General features: G+C 41.0%; 1 protein-coding gene and 1 long non-coding RNA gene across 2 annotated transcripts in view; one reads left to right on the forward strand and one right to left on the reverse strand.

Moving 5' to 3' along the window:
* LOC130606543 (uncharacterized) overlaps positions 1 to 11,689 on the reverse strand; it is a 56,638-nt gene extending 44,949 nt beyond the window's left edge. The window contains exons 1-2 of the long non-coding RNA XR_008974003.1: positions 11,526 to 11,689; positions 9,804 to 9,931 (exon numbers count right to left, since the gene is read on the reverse strand). This is a non-coding gene — a long non-coding RNA (uncharacterized LOC130606543). The remainder of the gene's footprint in view (positions 1 to 9,803; positions 9,932 to 11,525) is intronic.
* Positions 10,848 to 22,324, forward strand: part of UGT8 (UDP glycosyltransferase 8) — a 44,168-nt gene continuing 32,691 nt past the window's right edge. Inside the window, exon 1 of the mRNA XM_057422994.1 lies at positions 10,848 to 10,946. The gene's annotated coding sequence lies outside the window, so the exon portion shown is untranslated. The remainder of the gene's footprint in view (positions 10,947 to 22,324) is intronic.

A 22,324-nucleotide genomic window follows, 5' to 3' on the forward strand; every position in this document is an offset into this window, starting at 1 on the left:
CTCTTGTTACTCTTTTCATTCCAAGCAAAACAAAACAGTGCTCAGATCTGGGTTCTAGACCTTGAAAGACTTCATATTGAAAATGTAAGCCTTCAGTGCATTCAAATTAATACATTTAGATCATCTTATTCTCTAAGGAAGGAACAGAAAATGTATGCTTGTAACTTCTTGAGATGACAAAAAAAAAAAAGAAAGAAAGATATAAACTACATTGTTCTAGCAGTTTACCAAAAGAAAAAATTAAGGTAATTCAGCCACAGCATCTGGCTAGGATTGTTGATTATGTGATTACAACAGTGTTTAAGCGTAAAGTTATAGGAAAATAACTGCCATTTGAAGAAAACCTTAGTTATTAATCAGTGCAGGAAATGTAGAGTCATGCTTATTAAGTGATTTATGAAATTCTCCATAGGTCATAGGTACAAAGTATACTGCTCCATACCTAGACAACAACATTTGGGAAAGACAGTTGAAAGAAAATGAACTGAGAGGATTAATACAAGACAGATTTTCCTTCCAGAAGGACAAAGGAAGATAAGATACATGTAAAATAAAAGCAGACAAAACACTTATTTTAAAAGGAGAAATAACACATGCCAAAAATGCAAAATATTAGTTATTTTCTGCAATTGTTTAAAATTAATTTTCTACAGTTAGTTTGTATAAAATATCAGCATCAGTGTTATATTATACTTGTTTAAAAATTACTACCTTGTTCTACTTAATAGTCTTAATTAAAATAAGACTATTTTACTGCCTTTAGACATGCTGTTCAGAATTACATCAACAAGATTAAATGCATGAAAAGTTCAAAGGTTAGTGCATGTGATATTCATTAAAAATCCATGTGCGATTACTCATTTGAGACCTTTGGCCTGAAATAAAAATAGTAAGTCTGCCATCAGTACAGAAAAGGAAAACACCAACGGATTTCTAGTACCTACAGTGGTCTCTAGAACAGTTTTTGATGGTGGGATTGCAAAGTATGGATGCAGTTCTTAGATGTGAGTGGAAGAAGAGTCACACACTATGATGCCTTGAGCACAAAGAAAGAGAAACTGATGTTTGGTGAAAGATTAAAAAAAAGGTTTCTGCAGCATTCAGAAGGGAGTTTAACAGCATATTGCTATTACCTGGGCTATTTAAAAGCAAGAAAGACAGCAAATAGTTCTCAAGGCATGCACACAGTTGAAATAAGGACAAGGAAATTCTGTGAAGATACCCATCACTGTAGAAGCTGAAGAACAAAAGGAAATAACTTCCTGGAAAGATTACTTCCCCAAATGAAACAGAAACATGTCCTCCCATTTTTAAAATGGTGGATGGTGGTGATTTCAGTACTACATTTTAAAAGTGTATCATCATGTTTGCAGAATGAAACACAAAGATACACAAATGAGGAACTTGTTTGGAGTATCTGGCATGAGGATGTGGCGGTGGCTACCCGAACAGAGGGAAACAACTCCTTGGTATGTGGTAGGTACATACAGCAATTTTGGCGTGCTTCCCATAATACCCAGCACAAGATTAACAGGCATTGCTAGCGAAGGCCACAGCTATCAAAAGGAATTTTATACTAGAATTTACTGATGTACCGAAGTACTGCAGAGTTGTTGAGATAGGCTCAACACCTTTGAAACACCATATTCTCTCCATGCTCTATGGACTTGCATCAGTGGCCATACTTTTATTACTTTACCAGTTTTGATTAATCATGCTGTTGGGCTGCTGTTTCATCAGTTGCTGGAGATTACCTCCCCTGCCTTTCTTAGCTCTGTATACAAGCAAAGCAGTGTGTTTACACTAAACAGTCACCTAGCACTGGAGCTTGAACTCAGGATCTTTGCAAATGTCCTAAAAAGAAGGCTAAAGAGCCCTGTGGGGGTTGTTTTGGGGTTTGGGGGTTTTTGGGGTGTGGGTTCGTTGTTTTTGTTGTTTTTTTTTCTTCCCCTCTCCTCCTCTCTCAGGTCCTACAAGCCTCTAATCAGCAATTTACAATTCAAAGGGACCTCCTTTGGGGTTGAATCTGCTATCCTACTATTACAGGAAGTCTGTCTTACAATGTTTTTCATAGACTTACCAAGCTCATCTTAAAACAGGAGTACTTTAATGACAAATGGAAAACTCACAAAAGATTATACACATTATTAGTTTACCAATAAAGCCTATAAACATGCATCTAGAGCACCACCCAAGGAGACAGAAAACACATCTTCAGACATGGAAGGAAGGATGAACATAAATTATTTTCTGCAGACTCTTAATGCTGCTTAGCAAATGTTTTCAGATTACTGCTTAGTGTCCTCTTGACTACAAAGACACAACAACACTGAGCCTAAATGGCTTATTCATCTTACCTTACCTCTGACAAGAGGAAGAGAGGAAAAAAAAAAAAAAAGCCAAAACCCCACCAAAAAGAAAGAAGGAAAAAAGAAAACTACCCACCTACATGAAACAGGAAACGAGGAACTCCCTTTAAAAGAGATTAGTAACTGTTTTGTCAAGCTTTTGCCACTCTATAATTAAGGTTATGAATACTCTTTTAATAACCATTTGTAAAACAGAGAACTGAACACACAGACATATACACTCACCACACCCCTGTCAATGATCCCAGTATCTAATGGCCAGCTAGATCTCAGTTCAATTAACTACTTCCTTGAGTCCCTGTTGAGGTTCAATGTGCTAGTTCTATTCATTACTCTTGCCTTTCAGATGAGGTAAGAAGAACAAACACGATGCACAGAGTTTTCTCTGTTTGGTGTTTTGTTTTTTCTTTTAGGTGTGGTTAAGACCTCACTTATTAATGAGAAATGTTGCAAGAACCAAATATAGTAAGATAGCGTTGGAGTAATACATTTACTTGGTTTGTTCCTCCCCCCCTTCCCGTTTCAGTCAAACAGCAATGTGTTTTAGTAGCGTATCCACCATTAATGACTTTATTTACAGTCACACACTACTAACCTTTCTGCTTATACAGGAAAATTGCATAAACCACAGTTTACCATCATGTATGATTTAAGTTATAACTGTATCTGCAAGGCTAATCAGTAATTCCTAATGTCACTTATCAAGGAAATATAAAAAAAGTACATTCAGGCATCTTGTTGGATTTACTCTCTGAAGTCAAATTTTGAACTCAGTATTTGTTACAACATGTAGATAAAATGGACCAAAAGAGTGTTGGTTGGTTCTCATAAATAATCTTGCACTGGTTAGGTATAAAACTAGTACTAGCCCCAAGCTTTGCTAAGTATTTAAAAGATACTTCTTTTTCCCTTCTTAAATAAGACTTTACTGTAGTAGAATTTTGTAATTGCTTCTTCATGTCTAACAAACTAACCAAATTAAGCAAGCCATATCAGGTAATTGACTTTTGATACTTTAAAATGACAAAAGACTGTCACCAATATCTGTTACATGTTGTCTTCTTCAATCTTGAGGAAATAGAACTGTAGCCCTTATCTCTTTTATGAGGGATAAGGATAGTAATGAATGGTATTATTTGTACACTATTTAGAAACCAGCAAAAATTAGATTACACTTGTAGATTAAAAAAAAAAGTAACTAAACCCATAATCTTTTAATCAAGTCAAATCCATACAGGTGGTTTATGAGTTTATACAACTCAGGTTGGTCAGAGATGTAACAATCATGTGGCAGTTGAACCTCCATCTGAATTATAGCAATGTCTTTTCAGTTCTAATTTCAACCCCAAAGTATTAAAGAAAACGTAACTGAAAAGAGGTTTATGGGTGGAAACAATAATAATAAATACAACCTTGTGTATGGGTTTTCATGTACAGATTTTTTTATATACTTAATGACCTTTCCACTGAAATTGAAAGCATTTTTGTCAAAATGTGAACGGAAATATACACCTTGCTATTTCTACATTTATTGTCAACAGCATGACAAGGAAGTGGTTATTACACAATTCAAGAAGTGACCAAATGTGCAATGCCAGAAGAATGGTATTAGAACTTGAGAACAATACAGAGACTTGCACAGGTTTGGAACTGACTTCAGGGAATCATAGCTAAGATAGAACAAACAAATTAACAAAAAGCCACCAGAAAAGGTAACATTAACCCTTACTCAATCAATAAATATCTACATCACACCTAGCACTTCTTGCATGCTTATTTCAGTCAACCTAACATCCATACTCTCTTAAGACTTTAAAATGCTCAAACATAGATTAATTTTCAAGAGCTGAATCTTCCAAGCTCTTCTGGAAAAGCAGCTGACCTTTATTGCTTTTATTACCACAGAAATTACAGAGGCAGGCTTTTTCAGCAGCAGAGTCAAAAGGGAGTGAGCAGCTTTGTGGGCAACAAGTCATCACTAAAGGTATGGCTTTATCCTGTAACTACCCAAATACAGTAACTATACATCTTGGGTGAGTATAGGGGAACTGATTATAGGAAGTGGCTGAATTGTCTCTGAAGAGTATTTTCTTTTCCCATTGTCAGAAGCTGAATAGTGGCCTAGGGGAACTTTGTTTGTCCATATGGTATTTCTTGTGCTGAGGGCTCACTACTACAGAGCATACGAACTCATAAATTGAGGGATTTCTTGTCAGTTTTGTACCAATTTAAACAGAGTCCTGTAAATGAGACTGTAGTTGCAAAACCTAAAGACTCTTTTTTTGTTTTCTTATTGTTAATATATGGAGGTACATCTTTCTTGTGTTTATGGGGATCTGTGAAAAAGGATACAAGACATGGCAAGCAGATCCAGAAGAGACGGCTGTCTGGTAACACTGCAGTAAATTAGAGAATACATTGCAGATTATTAGTTCCATCTGGCATGTTGGTAAGGCAACAGAACTAAAAACCTTATTTAGGCTGCTTATGATCTCATACCATTTAACAAGCAAAATGAGCCAACACCATCTTAGATAAGTTACAAGGAAGGTGATGCTTCTAGTCTTGAAGTATATGTATATGTAGTCAAAACAGTCAAGGCAGTAGGAAAAAAAAACACTTAAGGAACTGTATGTGAATCATCATGATCTAGAAATTTACTGGAGAAATTCCGCTCTCTTTTGCCAACAGACCCAAACAAACCAGGAGTAAAGCACAAGGGACAGAAATGTCAATTTAACTTACATACATTGTTCAGTCCAATTAACCAAACTTGAAGGAACATAAATCTGTAATTAACAATGTAATATTTCTAGATTCTTATGAGCATGACAAAAACTCTAGTGGGAAGAAAGCACAAAAGGAAACAGTGCTCTGCAGCTGCTGCAATTTTGCCTTTATCCAACAGAATCAAGTTCTAAATCCCTCAGAGAAACAATTCATGTCAAGATGCATTTCTTGTTCCTTAGTAAAAATAACTTCAATGACACTGGCATCCAACTTAAAAGCAAATGAAAGAAATTCCTCTCTAGGAAAATAATATGAAGGTGCCCCTTTGGACAATAGTAACAGTTTATTAAAAAACACTTCTGAAGTGTTCATTAGCCCTGTAAAATGCTAATAAAATTAAAAAATACGTCATATTTATAGCATTTTGTGACTTATTTTATTTTAATCTAATTTCCATATCACAATTTTGAATTCCAAGATTCTGGAATTTTTGCAATGCAGTATTTCTGTGTTGTTTCGGAATTTACAAGAGTACAAAAATTCCATGTTTCAGTATTGTGTTATATACCTTATATCTTAGACTTATAATAATAGCTTAATTAATAATTGATACCTTATATTTATGCTGATATCTGTAAGTATGTAAGTAACAAATAGAACAAAGAGTTAAACACAGAAAAAAAAACAAATCAAGTGTGCATTAAGCACACTTTTTGTTCTGAAAACAATCTACAGGTTACTTGCTTCTCTTCAATGATGAACTATATGAACAACACTATATTGTTTATTGAAATAAACAGGCAATAAAAGATTGGGGCTGTCATATACAAGACACTGATATTCCGGAGTAAATACTACTTTATCTGCCAAGACACCAATTTGAGTCTCCAGGAGTGCCTAGTATTTCTGAGAGATGTTAAATTGCAACAAGTTGAAACTTGGTATTACAAACTAATAACCACATCACACAAGTTAATAATTCTGGTTTGAATTACTTTGGAAAATTATTGTGATAGGGAATGTTTGAAGGTTTCACCCCCCAGCTGCGCTTTATGTCCATATTGGTAGGAGGCTTGCCAGACTGGTCAAGGATGCTTTAAACTAGATGTGTTGGGGGAGAGGGGCATCATTCCATCCCAACACACCCAGTCAGTTGCCAACACCTATAACAAATGCTCGGAGCAATGTAGGGATATTCCAACCGCTCCAGCAATGAGCTGGCTTCAGTTGGAGCTCGGCTCAGATGCCTCTATACAAACGCCCATAGGATGGGAAACAAGGAATTAGAGACGTGTGCACATCTACAGGGATATGATATAATAGGCATCACAGAAACATGGTGGGATTGCTCCTATGACTGGAGTGTTGGAATGGAAGGTTACAGGCTCTTTAGAAAAGACAGGCCTGGCAGGTGGGGAGGGGGAGTTGCCCTTTATGTTAGGGATAGGCTGGAGAGTATGGAACTCTTGTCTGGGGACAGGTGAGCAGTCCACAGAGAGTTTGTGGGTCAGGGTTAAAGGGAGAACAGCTATGGGAGACATTACTGTGGGGATCTGTTACAGACCACCTGATCAAGGAGAACCTGCAGATGAAGCACTCTACAGACAGATAGGAACAGCCTCATGCTCGCAGGCCCTTGTTCTCATGGGGGACTTCAACCACCCTGATGTTGGAGAGATGGTATGGCCCAGTACAAGCAATCCAGGAGGTTCCTCAATTGTGTGGAAGACAACTTCCTTCTGCAAGTAATAGAGGAGCTGACAAGGAGAGGTGCCATGCTTGACCTCGTGCTCACCAACAGGGAAGGGCTTGTTGGAAATGTGACGCTCCAGGGCATCCTTGGTTGCAGCGATCATGAGATGCTCGAATTTGAGATCCTCAGGACAGTGAGAAGAGCGTGCAGCAAGCTCACTGCCCTGGACTTCAAGAGAGCAGCCTTTGGCCTCTTCAGCAACCTGCTTAGTAAGGTTCCATGGGATATAGCCCTAGAGGGCAAGGGGGCCCAAGACTGTTGGTTGTTATTCAAGGATCACCTACTACAAGCTCAGAAGGAAGTGCAGCAGGAGGCCCAGGAGACCTCCTTGGATGGATAAGGAGCTCCTGAGGATAATTCAAATAAAAAAAGAGGCTTACAAAAGGTGGAAGCAAGGACAGGCGGCCTGGGAAGAGTACAGGGATGTTGTCTGGGAAGCTAGGGACCAGGTTAGGAAAGCTAAGGCCCAGTTAGAATTAAACTTGGCTAGGGATGTTACGAATAATAGGAAGGGATTCTATAGGTATATCGCAAATAAAAGACAGACTAGGGAAAACGTAGGCCCCCTCTGGAAGCTATGAGGAGAACTGGCTATGCTGGATTTGGAGAAGGCTGAGGTTCTGAATGACTTCTTTGCCTCAGTCTTCACTGGCAAATGCTCTGACCACACCACCTGAGCCCTGTAAGGCAGACGCAGGGACCGTGAGAATGAAGACCCTAGGCCCACTGTAGCAGAGGATCTGATTCCAGACCATTCGAACCTGAATGTACACAAGTCCATGGGACCTGATGAAATCCATATCCAAATGATTGGATATAAGGAAGAAATTCTTTCCTGTTAGGGTGGTGAGGCACTGGAATGGGTTGCCCAGGGGAGTTGTGAATGCTCCATCCCTGGCAGTGTTTAAGGCCAAGCTGGAAAGAGCCTTGGGTGTCATGGTTTAGTGGGAGGTGTCCCTGTCCATGGCAGGGGGTTGGAACTAGATGATCTTACGGTCCTTTCCAACCCTAACTATTCTATGATTCTATGATTAAAACCTACACTGAAGGAAAGACAATCAACATTTAGTATATTTGGAATCTTCTATACCAGGAAACCACTGAAGAGATATCCAAGTACAGTCACTATTTGAAGTTGCTTTTCCTGGACTAGTCAAAGAAAAGAAAATCATTACAGGATTAGCTCAGGAAATAGTAAACTGAGATTATACTAAGTGTTCCTGTTTGAAGATTCTCTTCCAATCCAAAAGTCACTCACTCAGAGAACAGGTGCTATGGTAACATTAGATACCATGTATATCAGTATTACCCTCAAATGAAAAAAAGAGCATCTTTGAAAGAAAAACAGATTTTTTTAAATACAAATTTATATGCATATCTGGAGTTTGAAATACAAACAATTTTGCAATAGCATGTAATCATAACAGGCGAAGACAGTACAATACCATGTACTTTGAGTTGAAACATTTTCACTAAAGTAAGATCACTGCATCAAGCTGCAATGCAATCACTAACTTTGAATACACTAATTTTCAATAAAATGATTTGACCCGTGCCAGTCTGCTGAAGAGAGGAAACTGGGAAAGCAGAACGTTAATAAAATCCGGCAACTTTCACTTGCTGACTAGAGAGGTAGAAGGTGTGGGGATGAATAAAAAAGCGCCTGGAAGTAAAAATCTCTCCTGCATTGCTATTAAATAGCATACAGTAATTAAATTTAAAATACTACCACCATATGAAAATGTCTCACCATGAGACATTTTTCAGTACAACATTCCATGAAAACTCTCAAATCAATTTTTTACCTAGGTCTTCTAAGTAATTTTCATAAAATTCCCCAGGTCATTGCACCAGTTGCTACTTTTCAGCATTGCTACTTCCACAGTAAGAACAGCTTTACTAAAGCTGCTACTCAAGAAACAAGAACAATCCTCATAAATAGGGAGGGGATTCCAACATATCTCAGAGAAATGTAAACAAAATCTAAATTTGGTTCAAATCAGACTTAAGCCTACTGTGAACCTAAGAACGGCTCTGGTTTATTTGGAATTTACTAAAACAGTTATCAGCAGGTACTTTAGATATGCAAAGGAGCCAAATTTATCCAACTTACTGTTTTCAATTGGCTTTACAGTTTAAAATTTCTTTTGCCTGGAAGTAACTAAAACTTTCAACTCAACAGTGGTTCTGTATGCTTGATTCTGGGACATTTAAGTTCAGAACCTCATTTTTAGAAGCTCAATACTTACCTCAAAGCCAGAGGCTACTATTACTTTGTGGGATTTGAGTATCACTCACTAAACCCTAACACCTCATTTAATGTTAACTAGATCCCATACAGGTCACATGATTTGAGGAACTTTAATGATTTGTTTTATATGCAAGAAACAGAAGAACTTTTAAAAGGCTCTATAATGAATGTCATGAGAAGTTCTATATTCCAAATAAATTTGATTAGCTTGAATGAAAGTTTCATATTTTTTCAAGCCATCTTTACTAGAATGGAGATTAATTTAGAGCTTACATTCAGTTTTCTTATCATGCATTTCATTCCCTTTCTTGTTTTGCCTGATGAAACCTAAACCTTCCCTTTTATTGAAGGAGTAACATGATCTGTTAAATCAGTAAGGCTATCCAAAACTTCTTTTTCCTTAAAGTTCAATGAAAAAAGCATTTACCTTTGTAGGTCCATAAAACACTTTTGAATTTGTAACTTAAGCAGCACAATTGTTGCAATTCTAAAAAGTGTGTGGCAGACAGTGAGACAAATCTTGTTCTTTCAAATAACTTTATTAATAACCTGACAGCTATGAAATTACACTTTTACTATATAACAACGGGGGGGACAGGACGGGACGGACGGACACACACGGACACGGGACGACACCAAAACAAAAAAAGAAACCCACCCCACATCCAAACCACACACACAAAACTAATTGGAGAATTACCCTTAGTACCTGAGTTTCCTCAGCGAATGGCTTAGAAGGCTACTGTAGATCTTTCCCAAGATCACAGAGGTCTGGAAATACAGGAGCATTACATCCCTTTTAGGTCAACCTTCCCCAAGCACTGTTTCCTGCAGAAGGAGGAAATAAAGGATGGTGTATCACTCAAGTACCCAGCACTAATTAGACAACTGCACTTAGGTCTAACGAAAGACGTGGGGATGTGGGGGAAAAAAGGCTTAGGAAGCTTTTATCGTATGTTTTGGTTTTAACCAAAACCAACTGAAAATGAAAAAAGACGACCAACATTAGGGCACGGTTCTGTCGAGATACTACTCGTGGTTAGGACAAGCTATGATTACGATTTACTCAGGGTGTTGGCTTGCCCCTCGTCAATCCTCCTTTTCAAAGCTCACTTCAAGGCACGAATGACAGCGTGCTCCGCTGCGGTAGCGCACGGAAGCGGTCCGCGAAGCCAGCCAGAAACACGGCGATAGGGAGCGGCCGTAGCTAACACGGCCACGGCCGCTCCCTCGGAGGCAGGGCCGGCCCCTCTGGCGGAGCCTCCCGCGGCCGGGCTAATTGGTGGAGCGCGTACAGAGGCGGGCACAGGGAACCTGCCCCGCCGGGAGCTCCTCATCGTCCTAGGAGCCGAGGCAGTGCATGGGGCTGGAGGGCGCCTGGGGACCGGGACGGCAGCAGTCCGCGCTGGGAAGGGCCAGGGGAGCCTTTCGTCGTCTAGCCGAGGGACCCTAGGGCAGCATCGCTGCTGAGGGGGAAGGACAGCAGTGCCGGTGTATGCGGGCGGCGGGGTGCCGGGGCGACAGCGCAGCGGAGAGGGGCGGGGGCAAAGTGATGAGAAGTTGAGGGAGGACGGAGCGAGGGTGCCCTCTCCTCGGCCCAGCCCCGCAGCAGGTGAAGCAGAGCCTGGGCGGAGGCGACAGGCGTGCCCGGCGCCGCAGCGGAGGGGCTTCGGCAGAAGCAGGGCCTCGGGCCGGGCCAGACGGAGCCACGCAGTCCCCGCGCCCACTCGACTGAAGGAAGAGTGCGGCAAGCGGAACTCCGAGTCCCCGCGAGCGGCTGCCTCCAGTCTTCGGCTCGTTACCAAAGGGAGAGGCGCGGAGAAACGGCGCTGAAGGGAGAGCGGTGAGGGAGGCGGGGAGTATCCCTCGGGGGCAGTGGGAGGACGGTCAGGAAGGAGGGCCAGAGGGTCCCGGCTCCGGCGACACGCTCTGAAGTGGCGACGCTGGTGGGGGACGGAGGGTCGCTGCCCGGGCGGGATGGAGGTCGGCTGTCGTTTCACCTTGATGGTTTATTGAGTTTCCCCTTCTGCTTTCTTTTCTTCCTCTTTTCCTCCCTCCCGTAACGCAAGAGAAAGACGGGGCGCCTTGCATCACCCCTTGGCGGAGGGTCTGGAGGAAAGGGGGGGGGGGGGGGAGGAGGGAGAGCAATAGCAGCAATAGCAGGGAGGAGGAGGGGAGCGGGAAGAGCTGTAAACTGATCAGAAAGAAGCCGCAGGGGAGCGGGAGGCTGTGGCAGTGCGATGTCCCTGAGCAAGGGGACGGCGTGAACTGAGAGTGCGGGAGGGGGAGGTCCGTGTCCTTGCGGGGGTGCTGAGGGGCGCCAGAAAAAAGCGCCTTCCCTTGAGGAGAACTTGGGCTGCTGCTGAGGGAGGTCGGGGCTGGTGGGGGCGCAACCGCCCGTTGTAAGAGGTTTTCATCGTACCATCACGGCACCTGTGCGAGGTGAGCGGCAGTCAGGCGGTCTCTTTGGCCGGCCGCCCTCCGGTGCCGCAGCGGGGAGAGACGCCGGGGGGGTGCAGGGTGCCCGCTCTCCTCCTTGAGGAAGTTGATGGCCGTGAGAGGAGCCGTTGGCGCGCGCGCGCGTTACCTGGCGGTCTGAAGGAGCCGGCGGGGGGCGGTGTGTGGGGACACCGGCTGCGGCTCTACCTCAGCCGGGAGATGCGCCGCTGCCCGTCTGCGGGGTGACTTGGCCCTTGGTATCGCCATGAGGCGCTGTCGCCGACAGTCGCCCCGAAGTGGTGTTGAGCAGCCACACTGTTGTGGGTCCTTAGTAAACGTTTTATCATCCGGGTGCGAACTTGAAGGCGTTGGTTTGAGGGACCTCCCTGTGAGTATTTTGTCTGGACGCCTCTGGCGTGTGCTCTTTCTGTGCATGTTACCTTAGTTTTGGTCAAAACTTCCTTGCCTTTGAAGGAAGGGCATGGCGTAACTGGTGCCGTGCCTCTCTTGTGGGTTTTAAAAGATGTAAAATGGTTAAGCACAAACTTTTCTAGCAATACGTCAATAAAGTTGTGGTATTTAGAAGATAGCATTTAATATCTATCTCTTTTATGACTTGTCGGTACTAAATCGAGTATGTAAGCTCTGGAATGATAAGAAAACAGTGAAAAATAGCCTGTTTAGCATGCTTATCAGAGTTGCCAGGGTGAGCAGCAGTGGGTAGCTTTAATAGCAGGCATCCTTGAAGGTCTCGCCCCTCCCCAAAGCAAACACTTCGAAAGTAGTATTTTTCTGGGGGGAATAATTCCCATACTTTAACCAGTTTGTAGATATTTATTCTAAAATCGTCTTGGTTGAGTCCCCATCCGAAGCTTGCCTACTTCTCCAAGCAGTTCTAACACAAGGTCACTTACATAGTTTAACTGAGCTAGTTTTATAGCACCAACACAACATAGTGTACAATTAACCTTTACTTCACACTTTCTTGTTTTTGTTCTTTTGTTTCAGTCATCAGTCTAGGCTGAACACCACTGCAGTGGCTGCTCTTCCAAAACTACTAATCAGTTCACGCTGAAGTCTTAGACTCTTTCAGGTGGCTTTTGTGCCGTTGTGAAAATGTTGAAATACGAGGAAATGTGTACTTGGCCTGAAATGCTTTTGTTTTTGACTTTTGCACTAGATTTGCCATCAACAGCAGCTCTTTGCCAGAAGCAAGAAAAGAAAATGATGTACTTCTTTAGTCATGTATGTCTTAAGTATATTGGTGAGAGTCATGGTAGAGTACTTTGTAAACTTTTTTTATATTCTTGTATTTTTTTATATTCTTATTTTATATTCTTAGAGTGCTCTAAGCAGTGGATTTTTTTGGAAGCAGGATCTGGGTGGAGAAACCTCTGTAACTCATCAGGGCTTGAGGAGAGGGTGTCAGAGAATCTGTATATCCTTGTTCTGTGCAGGGTAGTGTCACCTGGGCTTTGTGAGAGTCCTCTCCTTACCTGCGAGTGGAGGGCAGCTGACTTGTGAAGGAAGTGGTAATGGGGCAGTGGGCTGGTTTTATACTCTGGTGTGACAACTTCAGCTTGGCAGATGGCTACTAGCTGTTATAGTTTGTTGGCAGTCATTGCAGCTACAATTTGGGCTTTTGAGAAGTAGTGATGGTAAATGGAAAAAATACCACCAAATTTTTCATTTTTATAAACTGTAGGTAACACATATGATTTAAGGATGTTGGAAGACAATATAGATAACTACTTTTTGCAACTCTGAACTTTATAATTTAGAAGTTATAATGTGATTTCCTTCTCTGAAGTAGCACAATTGTCATGACCATAATTTTGTATAAGACAGCAGGTATAGCATTCTTCCTTGCTCTGTGCTGTTGTTTACTCCTTTGAATTGATGGTTTAGCTTCATGGAAAATAAGTGACATGAGTAGTCATCATTTTAATTGCTGAAGGGAGAGTTAATGGACAGTCTTGGGTCAGATTCTGAACTGAGTTGAAAATGAGCCGTTACGCTCCGGTGAAACAATTTCCTTTTTAAAAACAGAAAATTATGAAGGTTCCCTCTGTGTATTTAAGAGGAGCTGGTACAGTAATAGAATCATAGAATCAACTAGATTGGAAAAGGTTATCAAGTCCAGCTTTTGCCCCAGCACTGCTAGGGCCATCACTAAACCACATCACTAGGAGCCTCATCTACACAGTCTGTGAACACTTCCAGGGATGGTGACTCCACCACTGTTGTGGGCAGCCTGTTCCAATGCCTGATTACGCTCTTGGGGAAAAAATTGTTCCTAATATCCAGCCTAAACCTCCCCTGGTGCAGCTTGTGGCTGTTTTCTCTTGTCCTGTTGCTTGTTACTTGGAAGAAGAGACTGACCCCCACCTCATGACAACCTCCTTTCAGGTAGTTATAGAGTGCAGTAAGGTCCCCCCTGAGCCTTTTCTTCTCCAGACTAAACCCTCCCAGTTCCCTCAGCCATTCCTCATCAGACTTGTGCTTCAGACTCATTCTCAGCTTCATTGCCCTTCTCTGGACCTTCTCTGGCACCAAAATGTCTTTCTTGCAGTGAGGTTCCCTGAACACAGTAGTGTGAACATAAAAGGCGGAGGACTGAGTTAATTAAATTAAGACTCTATTCCATTGTAGAAATTTTTCCATGCATGCATCAACACCAGTCTCTAATAAGTTATGTATTTCTTACACATAAGAATTGAGTGTGTAGCTGTCCTACAAACTTCAAACATTAAAATATGACATACAGGGTTTCAGTTGAAGATTTTTTATTCATATGCAGTTACATACAGTAAACTTGATTTGTCTCTGAGCCCCCCTCCACCTCCTTTGTAAGTTACTTGATATAAGTCAAATGAATAAAGCTTTATAATATAATGGCAAGCGCATCAATTCATAAAATAAAGGATTAAAAAAGGAATTGTAATAACTTTCAACAGAAGTGAAGTACTACCATTAAAAAACCCATGGCAGGTACTCGCATATTGTTACGTATATATGCTTAGTTTTCTTCTCAGGACATCATTGTTGTTCTCCCAGTTTCACATTTAAAATGAGAAGCTTCCTGATTCAGAGCAAAGTTGTGTATTTTCTAGAATACGCTATTAATGGGAACAAAGAAGCACATCTCTCTGAATGAAACCTATCTTAGGAACAGACTCCTGGCCAGAATATTGCTCTAAACATTAGAATAATTTAAATGGCATGTACACGTGCAGCTTTGAGATGAAGTGGGAAGTACAGCTGAGGGGCCCACTGCAGCTGACAAACTCGGCGGCATACTGGGATGTGCTTTCTGCAACATGCAGTGCTTGGAGGGGGAAATCTACTCATCTGAATGCAGTTGTACATCTCCTCTTGGCTACACCTGACCATGAACAGTTTGAGAATGCAGATTTAGTTAACATTAATTTGTTTTGTTTCGTGGAAAATGTTCTCTCTTGTCCCAGCAGGTTGAAGGAGGTGATCCTGCCCCACTACTCTGCTCTCGTGAGACCCCACTTTGAGTACTCACTGCAGTTCTGGTGTCCTCAACGTAAGAAGGACATGGAGCTGTTGGAGCAAGTCCAGAGGAAGCCATGAGGATGATCAGGGGCTGGAGCACCTCTCATATGAAGATAGACTGAGAAAATTTGGGCTGTTTAGCCTAGAGAAGAGAAGCTGTATGGAGACCTCAGCCTCTACTGAGTCCTCTACAACCTTCCAGTATCTGAAGGGGGCCTACAGGGATGCCAGAGAGAGGTTCTTCATCAAGGACTGTAGTGATAGGACAAAGGGTGATGGGTTTAAACTGAAACAGGGGAAGTTCAGGTTAGATATAAGAAGGAAGTTCTTTACTGTGAGGATGGTGAGGCACTGGCATAGGTTGCCCAAAAAAACAGTAAATGCTTCATCCCTGGCAGTGATTAAGGCCAGGTTGGACATAGCCTTGGGTGACATGGTGTAGTGTGAGGTGTCCTTGCCCATAGCAGGGGGTTGGAACTAGGTGGTCTTAAGGTCCTTTCCAATCCAGAGCATTCTAATATTCTATGATATGTTTCTATGATTAAATATTTTTATTTAAGATGAAATGTGAAATATATGTAGGAATCAGAGTTATTGTGCCAAATACATAAAGCTTCTCATCCCTCATCCTCTTGGTTATTCAGTAATAAATTATTTTTTTTCAAGTGAGCACTTAACTTGGTTTCTCCCTTCTCACTTTAATAGCTGTTAGGAAGCTGCCATAGTAGTTTCCTGCGTATTTGTTTCAGATAAGATGCAGTGCTTTTGTGCTTTTAAAATGGAGTAGTTAGAGAATGTAGACACTGTACGTGAATAGTTAGATGTTTATTTTGTAAGTTTGCTTGGGCAGCCAGTTCTGCCAATTTATCATAATGCAAACAAGTGCTGAAAAGTACTTTTTTTTTTTTTTTTATAGCATGGATGTGCTAGATGTTAAGCTTGGACTTCGGTAGCAGTATGTTGACTGCAGCATTCTTGACTAGAAGGTTGCTGCCAGTGATGAGCTTTGCAGATGAGGTCTGGCATTGGCAGTACTCAGGAAACAGCATGTGCTGCAGGCAGCGCTGCCTCTGCAGAGGTTGCCCTTGTCAGAATGAACGGGTTAACTGACTCAGAAATGTTGGCTTGAAGGGTCTCTGGAAGGTCTTGTACAAATTTCTGCTCAATACAGAATTCTTGACAACATAAGAGCAGGTTATCTGTGGCTCCTTTCCATCAAAGTCCTGAACAGAGGTTCCCCATCCTCTCCGGTAACCTCTTCTAGAGCCACACAGCTCTTCCAAGGGAAAAGATTTTTATAGTGCCAGTCAAAACTTTTTAAGCTGCTATTACCATTGCTTCCAGTAATGGCACACTGATAACCAGGGAATTTGGCTTTTATGTGAAGATCTGACAAGGTGGATTGGCTAAACTGGAAACAAATACTTTTTTTAAAAACTTGTTTTGATCAGGTTGCTGCCTGGTTGCCAAGTCTGGCTTGCATCTGTTCCTGATGGTCCTCAGGCCACTAGCTGAAAAGGTGTTTATTGTTTGTAAGCCGTAGGGTGTGTTGGCTGCAAATGCTTTTGTGGTGTATGAGGTGGGTCAGTTTTTCATACAGGAAGCCTGCTGTGCTGATACTCCTTGAAGTGAGCTACAGGCCATGGGAATCTTGTTGCTGCTTCATACCTTGCAGGCAAAAAAGATCTCAATCTCTTCTGCTTTCTTCTAGGGTTCTCTTCCACTAAGCCTTTTACACCTCATTGAGCTTGGAGAAGATTGTCGTGGTAGTCTAAATAAAACTTGTATGCCAGTGTACTGTAAATACAGAGAAAGATATGTTTGCGACTTAGACCCTTGATTAAGTCTTGCTGGTCTGTGGAAGAATGTTATGTTCTGTTCCTGGGTTCAAAGAAGCTGAACTTCGAGAGGTGTGTTTTGGTATGTATGGTGTTTGGTCTCTGGGCACAGAAGTCTCTCACAAGAAATGGAGCATGAAATGCTTGTGGGAAGCTTTGTTTGCATGTTTTTATTCCCAGAATGCTAAACTGGAAAATTTTAGGTGTGTTTTTGTAACATGACTAGATAGGTCATTCTAATGATTGGGCCATCCATTGCTTGTGGGGCTTGGAAGCTTGTAAATGTGAGCTCTTGGGGTAAATCTTGTGAAGACTTTCATGGAAACCCACCCAAGAATAGCAGTTGATGGCTGCAAATTTTTCTTTCAGGAGCTGAGAATCTTGTGTACAGCATGTCTGTTTTAAGAGTGTAACTTAAAGCTGCAATATTTCTTTAACTATTCATAGTGATGAATCTTTTAAGTAATCTGCTTTGTGATACTTTGGTAATTTTTTTTGTTTATTATCAGCTTATTTTCGTGAAAGTATACTCAAGAAGATTAGAGTACTTCAAATTAATGTCAGACTACAGTTGTTATTAAACAGGCAATCTTGCATTAAACTGTTCACTAGTGAAATAACTTGTTAGCCTATAGCAGGGCTGTAGTTGAGAGACCACGTTTCTGTTATAAAACCCCATCAGATATTTGTTATTATGTAGTGATAGTGTTAAAAAGTTTTAGTTGCTTTCCAGAAGTGGGGGAAGATCTTCTCATTTCTTAGGATGTGCAGTTTCGGTGGGTAGGAACAGACACAGTGTGCACATGTAGAACCAGTGCTTGATGTGCATCTGGGTGGTTTATTGTGGATTTGTTTTGATACTACACCCAGATCATCCTCCATGAATCGTAGTCTTGAGCTGTAAATCCTCTTTATCTTGACCCTCTGCAACTCCTGATTTGTATCTCTTTTAATATTTGTAAATTAACAGATAGTACCTGAGTCTCAGATTGTCTTTGAAAATCTCCAGACCTATCTTTAGACCCTTTCTGAAGTTGTAATCCAGTCGTAGTCAACTACTGATTGTGGAAACTGGCAGGAAGTTTCTGTGTGTTTAAAAATCTTTATACAGGTACTGCAAGCCCCATCTTTCTTACGCCTTACTGGAGAGCAGTCTGCAACTTCTAGAAGGTTTGTGAGTTGATTTCTGTCCCCTCTGACTCTTATGTGGTTTTGCTCTTAAAATCAGTGCCTGAAGAATAAACTATATGGTAAAGTTGCTACATACATTAGTCTTACCCTTAATCTAACAATTGAATTCTTCTAGGAGGTAGAGTTTGAAGCAGATGCTATGAAACACATCTGAAAGCCAAAGACAATAATTAGCTTTAAAAATAACGTACCTGTAAATTTCAAAACCAGGCTGAAGAAGCTGAATGTTGTTGGTGAGTGTTGTTGCTGCATACGGTCTTGAGCAATTCAGTTATTGTAATTGAGCTGAATAAGAGCAAAACACTATTAAATCAAGTATTTTAACTTTAAATAAAGTTGTGTTCCCCATTACAGAAGCAAACCTCTTATAGTTTCCCTTGTGATTCTGTTTGTGTGGCTTGTAGTTATTTGCTATAAGATGAAGTCAGAAACCAAACAAAGAAATTCATTCAGTGCTTGTAGGTGTCATGTGATGGTGTGACCAGGGAGAGCTTGTACCAAGCTGAAGCTAGTAGTGGAAAATGAAGCATCCCTCCAAACAATTACTAAAGTTCAAATAAAATCCCAGTAAAATGTGTTTAAGCTTAAAACTCATGTCATTTAAGATCCTGAGGCTTGTTCATAAGGCAAAATTCATGCTTGTGTGATGGTAGCATAGAACTATTATGCCGTATTTGTTACACCAGCAAATTAAGACTACAACAAAGCTCTTCCAGCCCCTTCTTTGGAGTCATTTTATCAAAGAAGAATCTGTCAGTGATGTTTAAAAATTGGTTTAAAATAGGCAGAGTCAGGTTGGTGTTTTTTTTTTTTTCCTTTTTTCCTCTTTGATTCTTCAGCCAGTATTTCAACCTGTTTTTTGATGCCACTTTGAAAGAGGAGGATTCCTGGACAGCTTTGATCCCTCAGTGGAGACATCTTTGTCTCCATCAGTTGCTGTGGTACTCATGCCCCCAGCTCTCTGCAGGTAAAGTTCTTCTTTCTGCACTTAACTTCTGTTGTTCCTGACCCTGCAGCATGAAACACGTTGTTACTGGGCTCTTCTGCGCAGTGCAGTGTCACACGGCAAGAGTAGTGCTGCAGTTTGTGAGCCAGTGAATGACATGTTAAATAATGTTGGTGTCTCTAGGGAACGTGGTGTAGGCTTATGGACTTCTCTGTGTTAATACCCTGACCCCTTGATGCCACAACATTATTTCTGGTTGCTTTCTTTCTGGTGCAGCATGGCTGCAGCAGGTTGAGAAACACTGCTTTTAGCTCTTGGTACTTGGAGGAAAGGTCTCCAGAAGTTGAGGAGACTCTCAAGGGGCTTGTATGTTGGTGCAAAATACTGCATCTTCTCTGAAACCACAGTAGCTGTGAAGAGGATGCATAATTAGTGAGAAAAAAAATTTGCAGTGTTTTGGATGAAGTAGACAAGTCTCCCCACAAGGAATATATGTGTCTTGCTTTCAAATAGATGGCTTTTTCACTATATGTACTCAGCATTCATTTTTCCAAGGTGTTGGGGGTGGAATAACCATGGGCAGCAAGGAAGAAATTGCATAATAGCGCCAATGCAGAGGAACATGTGTTGCTTGCACACTGAGTCAAGTTGCATTTGGTTGAAGGCCACACAGGTTTTGGAGAAGGCTTTTTGTTTCTTAGGCTGCTGCACTGTGCCTCCTGAGGTCCAGGACAGCACATCAGCTCAGTCGCAGCACCACGTGTGTACACGGTGAACTTTGCTATGGTGCAAGGCCTGAAGCAGTAAGCACAGCCCAATTCGAGCTGCCCTGCTGAAGTATCTCTCTCTTCATCCCTCCTGGTTCTGGGGATGCAGTGCATCTGCAGAGGTGCTAGGGCTAGGAGCCTGCTCTGGTCTCGCTGTACTGCTTTGGACCTAGGCCAGTAGCAGAAAGGATAGTTTTTTTTCTTCATGCAGCGCTTTTTGCTAAGCCTCACAGAAGATTTTGCAGTAGCTCTCAGTTTTAACAAAACATTGACAGGTGGATACAGTATTTGCAAATGCTTAGCTACGTAAAGTAAAAGATTTATAGATTATAAGGATTTTAAAATGCCGTTTAAATTGCCTAATGCACAGCAGGATAGAAGAGAACTTGCTCTTCCTGCTCTCTTGGTTTGCGTTACGAAAACATATTCTTGAGGCATTTTGAATTGTTTTCACGTGCCTATCTGGTAGGCCTGTGAACCTCAGTGTTTCATAGGTTGTAAAATCTTTCTGAAATTCAGTTTCATGCAGTTAGTTGGACTGAGTTTTGAAAATGGATACTGGTATAATAGTGTCGTTCAGTGAAGTATTTATTGAATTTTCAACTGAATAATGTTTGCTTAGTGCTAGTGCATAAAGTATCTAGACATGCAAGTCCTGTGAAGGGGGATGTACCTTGGCCCTGTTGTAGCATACTTCACATTATGAAAACATTTAATTAGACTTTAATCCTTTATTCTCAGGTAAATCTCTTCTTGACTGATGCTGTTAGTACTGCATTACTATAATCTCAAAGTATATGGACCTTGCTATGGCTTATAAGTGACCTTTGTTTAAAAGGTTGAATGTATTAATGTTATAACTTCAGAATCTATTCATAGACTAATACAGATAACTTTTGTAGATCTTTAATCTTTCTAGATATGATCAATCTTTTCATACTTATGGGAAACAATCTGAAACTTCTGAGGACTCATTTAAAGCTGTTCTTTCAGTAAGCCAGGGGCAAAGTGTCACAGAGGATGTTACAACTTGGTCATTTGCTATAAATTCATCTTAATAGGACATTATCCCTTGCACAAGAGTTCTGTTCCCATGTAACCTCTTAAAGATCTAATTGCTAGCTTGTCTATTGAATATATGTTGTGTACTAACTGTAAAACCTGTACTTTGAAAGATAAGTACCTTCTCTGTCTACCTTGCTACCTTTTGAATGAGGACTTTGAAAATCAGTTTTCTGCAACTCTCAAGTACAAAGACTTAGGTAAAATCCATCAGTGTGTGATAAAACCTGTTATACACATAAGAGGTTTTTACTAGAAGGGGTTTAATAAATTGCATATCCTTTTGATTCTCTCTTAACTCTTTTGATGTTTGAATAACTGACACAGAATAACTCTCACAGATGACATGGCGATACGGGTAAATCTTGCTCTCTCTTTTTTCTGTAGATGGGATGTTCTTGTACTCACTGAAATTTTTTAGTCATTGAATAGAATGATGTAGTTCAAGAAACTGTACAAAATAAATGCAAAATCAGCCCTTGCTTACACACATGTGACTAATCATTTCTACTAATTTGTTAATTTATTCATTCGAATGAAATGAGAGCCTGTGATTAGAAGCCAAATCTTACCACTTACCTAAAACATTGCAGCACAACAATTACAGCATGCACTACCTCAGAATTAGTAACAAGATGTGTGATAGAAAAAACTTAGATAAATCCAAAGGTTGTGCAATACCTGCTATCAGAGACTCTTCCTAGATAATATAATGGTTTGCCGCTACAAGGCTCTGTGCGTTCACACATTTCTGATGCTCTCCTCTGCTTTACAGCACAAGGGTTTCTTAGTAGCAATTGCTTCCTAATCTTAAACTGCAGTTTGCTGCCTGAAGTCAGTTTATGTCCTGATTTACTTTAATACTCCTTAAGGATTATGGAGTAATATTTCCCGTTACCTACAGAATATGCACAGTACAGTAAGTGGTACTGTAAGTTAAGAACATATTTTACAGTTGCCAGATTAAAGGGTTTAGGAGTCAAGTTGTACTTCCAGCTTGACGAACATGGTTTTACTGTTAAGTCACTAATTAAAATCTTCCCGTGTCTATCGTAATTTGATCATCTTCTGAGACTTGCTGTTACACATAATTTGGTCAGTGCATTTCCTCACATGGGTAGCATTCCTTACTCTCGTGCTTGGCAAAAAAAACCCAAACTGATGTGGCTGGATACTGTTTCAGGAGATATCTCGGAGGATGTCACAGATAGAAGGAAAGACCTCTTCTTTTCTCTGTTCACCTTTCCCCAGTTTTGAATCAATGCAATGCATTCATGCTTGTGTGTACATATATATTTTTGTCTTTAATATCAGCTGCTTGCATGTGGCTGATGCATGCACCCAAACCAAATCTTAGCTGTTCTTTTTTTTTTTTAAGAACTCAGTCTCCCTGTAACTAGTGTTAGAGGACCTTTTATTTGTCTTGGAATATTTTCTTCCTCTTTTAGCTTTATAC

The sequence above is a fragment of the Pezoporus wallicus genome, unplaced genomic scaffold (assembly GCF_028554395.1).
Source record: "Pezoporus wallicus isolate ANWC-B61680 ecotype Strahan unplaced genomic scaffold, APGP_CSIRO_Pwel_v1 contig_6425, whole genome shotgun sequence".
Classification (NCBI taxonomy): Eukaryota; Metazoa; Chordata; class Aves; order Psittaciformes; family Psittacidae; genus Pezoporus; species Pezoporus wallicus.